Source organism: Xenia sp. Carnegie-2017, unplaced genomic scaffold (assembly GCF_021976095.1).
Source record: "Xenia sp. Carnegie-2017 unplaced genomic scaffold, XeniaSp_v1 HiC_scaffold_14, whole genome shotgun sequence".
Lineage (NCBI taxonomy): Eukaryota > Metazoa > Cnidaria > Anthozoa > Malacalcyonacea > Xeniidae > Xenia > Xenia sp. Carnegie-2017.
Genome location: NW_025813447.1, coordinates 187,616 through 196,119, shown reverse-complemented (window position 1 = coordinate 196,119; position 8,504 = coordinate 187,616). Strand labels below are relative to the sequence as shown.

The 8,504-nt window shown below is 35.8% G+C and overlaps 3 long non-coding RNA genes across 3 annotated transcripts; 2 read left to right on the top strand and 1 right to left on the bottom strand.

Moving 5' to 3' along the window:
- Positions 1-2,650: 2,650 nt before the first annotated feature.
- On the bottom strand, positions 2,651-8,079 carry LOC124435379. The gene is made up of 2 exons (XR_006945017.1): positions 8,048-8,079; positions 2,651-2,759 (listed from the first exon to the last, which is right to left on the bottom strand). It is a non-coding gene; the product is annotated as an uncharacterized LOC124435379 (long non-coding RNA).
- Positions 3,112-3,936, top strand: LOC124435380. The gene is made up of 3 exons (XR_006945018.1): positions 3,112-3,157; positions 3,644-3,670; positions 3,908-3,936. It is a non-coding gene; the product is annotated as an uncharacterized LOC124435380 (long non-coding RNA).
- On the top strand, positions 4,059-4,995 carry LOC124435378. The gene is made up of 4 exons (XR_006945016.1): positions 4,059-4,087; positions 4,385-4,414; positions 4,484-4,684; positions 4,909-4,995. It is a non-coding gene; the product is annotated as an uncharacterized LOC124435378 (long non-coding RNA).
- Positions 8,080-8,504: the final 425 nt, after the last annotated feature.

Below are 8,504 nucleotides of genomic sequence, written 5' to 3'. Positions count from 1 at the left end.
GGACATATAGGGGACAATTGTCTCCTGCGTAACGTTTCTCTGAGCCACCTTTAGTACCTTTTTAACTAGTTGCAGTTTCAACGATTGCCACATTAAGAATGCAGCTAACAAAAATGGGTTTTTATAAATTATTGTACAACAAATAATTCGCCCTCGAAATCGCAGGAAATGCTGTTTCCAAGGCTCTGGATTTCAAAATTTTCCGGGTAGCATGCCCCGGACCCCTAGTGGAGTCGCGCCTCCGGATGGATTGCAGGGTGACTATTTTTCCTAGCTACGCCACTGCCCCGAAGTACAAGCTCACCAAATTTTGTGGGCTCTGTTCATAGCACAAGTGCGCCAACCGCACAAACGAATAGTAGAGATGTCCAATCAAAGGTCGATAGTTTGCCTCCGTCAATTGCACAAAAATATAAGAAAATGTGCAAGGTATTTCACTCACTTTGTGATCTCAATGTAAGAAATGAACGTGTTGCTTCATTTAAAACACACGGATACAATCTTCTGGGAAAAGATATCAAAACTCTTGAACCTTTGGAAAAGGGTTTTTCAAACGATACATATGTTCTTTCCAACCCTGGATGGCTCAATGATGAGGTTATAAATTGTTACCTTCTATTGCTAACAAAAAATACGGAAAAGTTTGGATTGCGTAGTTTTGCATTCACGACACAATTCATGACAAAACTTCGATCCGTACGCCAGCCGAACAATAAAGAGCGCTTTCATGAAATGTTAAGGAGGCACTACCGAGGTGTTTTGTTTCATCTTTACGACGTGATTGCAATTCCTATAAATGTTGGACAAGGTAGTCACTGGTGTATGGCAATAATCAACACTGTTGAATGTTGCATTTATTTGTACGACCCAATGGCAAGAGGCAGTCAATATCTAACATTGGTAGATAATATAAAATTTTACTTCAAAGAACTTTACCGAATGAGAGGTCAATGTATCGAAATAGCAAACAAAAATTTCGTGTCGGAATTCTCGGCGCATTGGGAAGACAAATTTCCAGCGCAGAATGATGCCATTAGCTGTGGTGTTTTGTCCTGGCTTATGCTCGTTATAGAATGGGCTTATATGATCATAGTCCAAATATTTTTTGATAAACGCATTGCGACCAATAATTGCTAATGAGCTGTACATTAATGAACTCTTTTCATTTCAAAACAATATTTCCTCGTGACGTTAGATGTTGTCAAATACCAACGTCTTACAAGCAAAATGTCGGTCGTCTCGTAACTCTTAAATGTTTTGTAATGGGGAAATACCTAGACAGTTCCAATGGAAACACAATGATAACATTGTTTCATTAAATCAAACTTATAGCTTTACATTGGAATATCATAATTGTGGTGAGTACGTTTGTTATGTTCTTTTCAACGACGAGCAAACACATCTCACAAACACATGTATTGTTACCGCTTTATGAAAAATCAATTAATGAAGAAACTAACTGTATGTCTTGCATATACCGATAAATTCATTGTTGATGCACAACTGGCTGCTCTAATGCGCCGTTGCTGCAGAAATATCAGACAACGCAACTGGCTGCTCTAATGCGCCGTTGCTGCAGAAATGTCAGACAACGCAACTGGCTGCTCTAATGCGCTGAGAGACGTCTCGTATTATATCACGAGAAAATGCGGCTGTCCATGTCGGAATTGCACCACCCTATCGCGGTGTGGTTCCTAGGCATGCTGATGAGCCCTGATATTGGGCGAAACAGTCACATTCTTTAAAGAATAGAAAAGAATGAAATAGATTAGATTCAAAGTCGAAGCATCGTATAGTTACGCTATTTTGTATTTGTACTTCACTATGATGAGTCATTTCTACGATAGGAGTGAGGTCAGCTACTTTTAAAAGCAAATTAGAGCTCTGTCTCTTTCTGTCTATGTCTAATAAAGCTATCTTTCTGGTAAGATAGCTTTATTAACTTGTGTTAAAAGACGTTGAAGGGCAACAAAAGTCAGAAAGTAAGGACATCCTAGAATATATTAGTACCAGTTGCGAAATTGTATGTTGTATGTACGAGATCAAAATGGACACTTGCACGCTTCATTTGTACGATTTTTATTGTGCGCTCGTTCGCTACGCTCACTCGTTTGTTTTCAATCCCTCTTCTACTCGTGCATAAAAATCGTACGCACTCACCAACCATGAAGGAATATATTAAAATCACGTGTTAACCCTGACCATTTTACAATAAAGATGTCATTCTGATGTCGAAACATGTTTGTCATCGAAAGATGTCGTTCTGATGTCGAAACATGTTTGCGCTTAAAAAATCGTCGTGTTTCTCAAATTGTAATGTTTTATTGACAAATAACTTTAAAACACCAACACTATTCTGAAGTTTTGATTTTTCGTGCTATTATTATATTCTCCTACATTATTTAAATTTCGAACCTATGAATATGTTTATTTTTTTGCAACATATTATTTTTTTAGTGATTTACAATGTCTTCAAACTTGACAGCTGACATTGTCTTTTGTTTCATAGCTAGTTTGTCGATGAATGACGATGACGCATGCAAATGCGTGCACCAAGGGTTAATCGTTCTTCGACACAAACAATAGAAATAAAATCAGTTTATCGTGTTTTGTTTCTTCAATCACTGCAAAACAATATTAAAATTTTTGATTTGAAATCTGCCAAACCGACATTCTGTGCGTCATCGTTGAATAACAAAATACGTCACAAAGCTGTTGCATTTTCCAGTCGATGTCAAGTATGCTGACTTTGGAAATTACTTTTATCAGCAAAAAATAAAACATGCTACCTTTTGTTAGTTTTCTACAAAATATCAGCAACAGCCTACTCGGATCGGTTCAGAGATCATTTTAATGTTTTTGTAGAAGACGAAACTCTTACCAAAAATTCTGTAACTTCCCTACCAAACAACACAACTGAAATTTTCTCCGGCAGTTGGAAATCTTCAAAGGAGTGGCCTTTGCTTTGCCGCCTTTCTCTTTAGTTCACTAATTAGGAATGCGATTGGTCCATCATAAAGAAGTAGTAATGCGATTGGTCCATCAAAAGAGATACAAATGAAGAAGCCAGTGTTAATATCACGCGTCATAATTCTCATTCACTTTTGTTGAGTGTGCCCGTGGTAATAACAGATATTTAGAAGTGTGTACGGAAAATGTAAGTGAACAATCCTTTATAGCAACTAGATTGTTTCAATAATTTTACCCAAAGTAAAATAAGTATATATATTTAAACACAACCATATGCATATTTTGATTGTTTTATGCTTGGGATTGCCTTATTCTCTACCAAAGTTTTATACATTAATACGCTGCATCACATGGTACTAAAGCATAAATATTTAACCTTTCTCCGGAGGCGAAACTATAATGATATTTTTATTGTATTTATGATTCCATTTTATGTAATGTGTCACTGCTTGAACGTTCGTTTACTCGTATAAACGCATGAGCATCGCCGCGTTTACATGTCGGTGCCCAAGGCATTTTCTTATTGCGGTACCCCATGACGCATTGTTATTTCCTTTTAGCATGGATCGCGGGGCACATGGCATATTTGCCACTGTGCGATATCGGCGCTGGGCATAAGACGATAAGTTTGTTCACGCTGTACAACTAATGATAAACATTATTTTCTATTTAGAAATGGCCGAAAAAGAAGCACAAAATGGTAAAACGATAAGTAACATTTTTTGCAAAGTTTCTTAGTTTTCTGCATTAAGTGAAAAGAAATATTTCAACTTGTCTTTATGGCAAAGTGTACAATGTTCAACAATAGTTGATTCAATTCTATTACATCACCATCAACCTTACTTAAACGTGCTTATGCTAAAGAATAGTCGCAAAAGAATTGTGTTTATTAACATGCATGTTATCCAATCAGTTTAATGTGTGTTCTTTGTTCCAGATACTCAAAACAAACGAGAGAGGGGGGGTAAAGGTGAGCCAGTTCTTCGGAATAGATATAAAATTTCAAAAATGTTAATAGCTAAATACATTTGCATAAAGATGACTCAAACCTACAAAAAATATCTCTTTTTTTATGAATCGTCTTAATCAGAAGAAGAAAATCGAAAGAAGCGAAAAGGTTTGTTGCATAATTTGTACAATATATCGACTAAGAGTGTTTTTTGTACTTGTGCTTAACATATTACTTATACATGTATGATAATTGAATATCTTTATGATCGTTTTTCATGTTAAGCGAACGCCAATGAATATAGTATAAAAAGCTGTTCCGCAACACTGTAAAATTCACTATCGCTTTTTATAACAACCATCTAAATGCATGGTTGAGAACAGGTTTCCAATTCTAATACATGTTTTTTTGTATTTTGTTGGGCATGGAAAATCTCTAACGTCTTTATCGTTCGCAACTTTATAGCAGACGTCGAAAACAAGCCAGAGGAAATAAGTGAGTTTAAACTAATGACACACTTGTTCGCACAAATTATATGTTGATTTTATTACTTTATTATTTCAGAATGTAACACATGCAATGACGTGGGCACGCCCCCGAAGATTGCCCTAGCAAACCGCGTCGAGGGACGCAGGGTGCCAGGAGAGGCCGCGGCGGACGGCGTGGTCGTCCCCAATGGCGAGGTCGCGGAATTTGGCGTGGAAGGGGGCGTGGAAGAGGGCGTGGCCAAGGGCGTGGCCAAGTTGTTATCAATATATTTACAAGGTAGAACGATTTTCATTAAACATATATCAAACAAAAAAGATTAAAAAGTTACTTCATCAATTAAGTAGTGAAGCTTTTTAAACTGTATTCGCACAGAATAAAAAGAAAACATTCTGATTCTGACTCTATTCGATCAATCAAAAACAAAACTTATTTCAAAACAATGCAAAAAATAAATATGATTTTCTTTTGTTATCTCACATTGTTCTTACCATCTTTTGCAGGGACTAAGGAGGTTAGAAAGTCTTAACTAAAGAGGAAAAAAAAGTTCAAAAAAATCGCCAAAAAAAATAAAAATTTTTGAAAAAGTATCTTTCCTGTGTCCAATCATTATTACAAACAGCTATTCATTATCAATCAATTAAATTCGCCCGGATGGAGGGCAAATTCAGGTCCCCGTTGTATTGCGACCTTGTTTCGTGAAGCACTAAAAAAGTATACACGAAGAAGCCCAAACCATTGTGCCATCTGACATCCAGCTTTTGTTTGGCTCGTTCTTTAATAAACTGCATGTAAGTTTTTAAGTTCCTAAGGAAATTTATTAACTAAAACGTTGAAAAATGTTCTTTACGAGCTGTTATTGTAATTACATGTTGTTTATAAGCTATATGATATGTCCATTCAAAGAAACAACAAACAAAACATTTTTCTTCCTATTTGTAATCCTCGGAACAAGATCTCTAAGCTGATACCAAACACGAGTTTATCACAGCGTGTTAACTAGTTCAAAATCCTGCATGCCTATTAATTAACGCAAAAATGCTCCACCTTTCCAAAGCTGTAGAACCGCTTCACGAATTTGGACCAAGATAATAAAACCATATTTGTAATCCTCAGAACAAGATCTTTAAGACGATACTAAACACAAGTAAATTGTAGCGTGTTAACTTCATGAAAATTAGATATATATAAACATGTCAGTTAAGTACCGCGAATATTAATTAACGCAAAATGCTCTACCTTTCCAAAGCTGTAGAACCGCTTCTGAATTTGGACCACAATAATAAAACATATTTGTAATCCTCATAGCAAGATCTTTAATCTGATACCAAATACGAGTATATTGCAGCGTGTTAACTAGTTCAACACCCGGCATATTTAGACGTTAGTGAAATAATGCAACATGACAACTTGCCTATTAATTAACGCAAAAATGCTCCACCTTTCCAAAGCTGTAGAACCGCTTCACGAATTTGGACCAAGATAATAAAACCATATTTGTAATCCTCAGAACAAGATCTTTAAGACGATACTAAACACAAGTAAATTGTAGCGTGTTAACTTCATCAAAATTAGATATATATAAACATGTCAGTTAAGTACGGCGAATATTAATTAACGCAAAAATGCTCTACTTTCCAAAGCTGTAGAACCGCTTAACGAATTTGGACCACAATAATAAAACCATATTTGTAATCCTCATAGCAAGATCTTTAATCTGATACCAAATACGAGTATATTGCAGCGTGTTAACTAGTTCAACACCCGGCATATTTAGACGTTAGTGAAATAATGCAACATGACAACTTGCCTATTAATTAACGCAAAAATGCTCCACCTTTCCAAAGCTGTAGAACCGCTTCACGAATTTGGACCAAGATAATAAAACCATATTTGTAATCCTCAGAACAAGATCTTTAAGACGATACTAAACACAAGTAAATTGTAGCGTGTTAACTTCATGAAAATTAGATATATATAAACATGTCAGTTAAGTACCGCGAATATTAATTAACGCAAAACGTCTCCACATTTCTCAAGCTGTAGATTCGCTCCTGGAATGTCGGCCACAATAATAAAGACATATTTGTAATCCTCATAGCAAGATCTTTAATCTGATACCAAATACGAGTATATTGCAGCGTGTTAACTAGTTCAACACCCGGCATATTTAGACGTTAGTGAAATAATGCAACATGACAACTTGCCTATTAATTAACGCAAAATGCTCTACCTTTCCAAAGCTGTAGAACCGCTTCACGAATTTGGACCAAGATAATAAAACCATATTTGTAATCCTCAGAACAAGATCTTTAAGACGATACTAAACACAAGTAAATTGTAGCGTGTTAACTTCATGAAAATTAGATATATATAAACATGTCAGTTAAGTACCGCGAATATTAATTAACGCAAAACGTCTCCACATTTCTCAAGCTGTAGATTCGCTCCTGGAATGTCGGCCACAATAATAAAGACATATTTGTAATCCTCATGGCAAGATCTTTAATCTGATACCAAATACGAGTATATTGCAGCGTGTTAACTAGTTCAACACCCGGCATATTTAGAGTTTAGACGTTAGTGAAATAATGCAACATGACAACTTGCCTATTAATTAACGCAAAAATGCTCTACCTTTCCAAAGCTGTAGAACCGCTTCACGAATTTGGAACACAATAATAAAACCATATTTGTAATCCTCATAGCAAGATCTTTAATCTGATACCAAATACGAGTATATTGCAGCGTGTTAACTAGTTCAACACCCGGCATATTTAGACGTTAGTGAAATAATGCAACATGACAACTTGCCTATTAATTAACGCAAAATGCTCTACCTTTCCAAAGCTGTAGAACCGCTTCACGAATTTGGACCAAGATAATAAAACCATATTTGTAATCCTCAGAACAAGATCTTTAAGACGATACTAAACACAAGTAAATTGTAGCGTGTTAACTTCATGAAAATTAGATATATATAAACATGTCAGTTAAGTACCGCGAATATTAATTAACGCAAAACGTCTCCACATTTCTCAAGCTGTAGATTCGCTCCTGGAATGTCGGCCACAATAATAAAGACATATTTGTAATCCTCATGGCAAGATCTTTAATCTGATACCAAATACGAGTATATTGCAGCGTGTTAACTAGTTCAACACCCGGCATATTTAGAGTTTTAGACGTTAGTGAAATAATGCAACATGACAACTTGCCTATTAATTAACGCAAAAATGCTCTACCTTTCCAAAGCTGTAGAACCGCTTCACGAATTTGGACCAAGATAATAAAACCATATTTGTAATCCTCAGAACAAGATCTTTAAGACGATACTAAACACAAGTAAATTGTAGCGTGTTAACTTCATGAAAATTAGATATATATAAACATGTCAGTTAAGTACCGCGAATATTAATTAACGCAAAAATGCTCTACCTTTCCAAAGCTGTAGAACCGCTTCACGAATTTGGACCACAATAATAAAACCATATTTGTAATCCTCATAGCAAGATCTTTAATCTGATACCAAATACAAGTATATTGCAGCGTGTTAACTAGTCCAACACCCGGCATATTTAGACGTTAGTGAAATAATGCAACATGACAACTTGCCTATTAATTAACGCAAAAATGCTCTACCTTTCCAAAGCTGTAGAACCGCTTCACGAATTTGGACCAAGATAATAAAACCATATTTGTAATCCTCAGAACACGCTCTTTAAGACGATACTAAACACAAGTAAATTGTAGCGTGTTTACCGTATAAAACCGTACTATCTTGAATCCTGTGGTACCTTCACAGTCGACTTTGCACGGCTGTAGATTCGCTCCACGAATTTGGACCAAGATAATAAAACCATATTTGTAATCCTCAGAAAACGTACTTTCGGATGTTACCAAACACAAGTATTTTCCAGCGTGTTTATTTCTTGAAAATTAGGCCTTTTTAGATGTCAACATTTATGCATTGTAAACATCGCGCAATTATTTAACGTAAAGAGACAAAAGCGGAAGTAGTCTTTAAAAGGCTGTAGATTTGCTCCAAGACTTTCGACCAAAATAAAAATAGTATAATCCTTGTCTAAATAACTTGGTC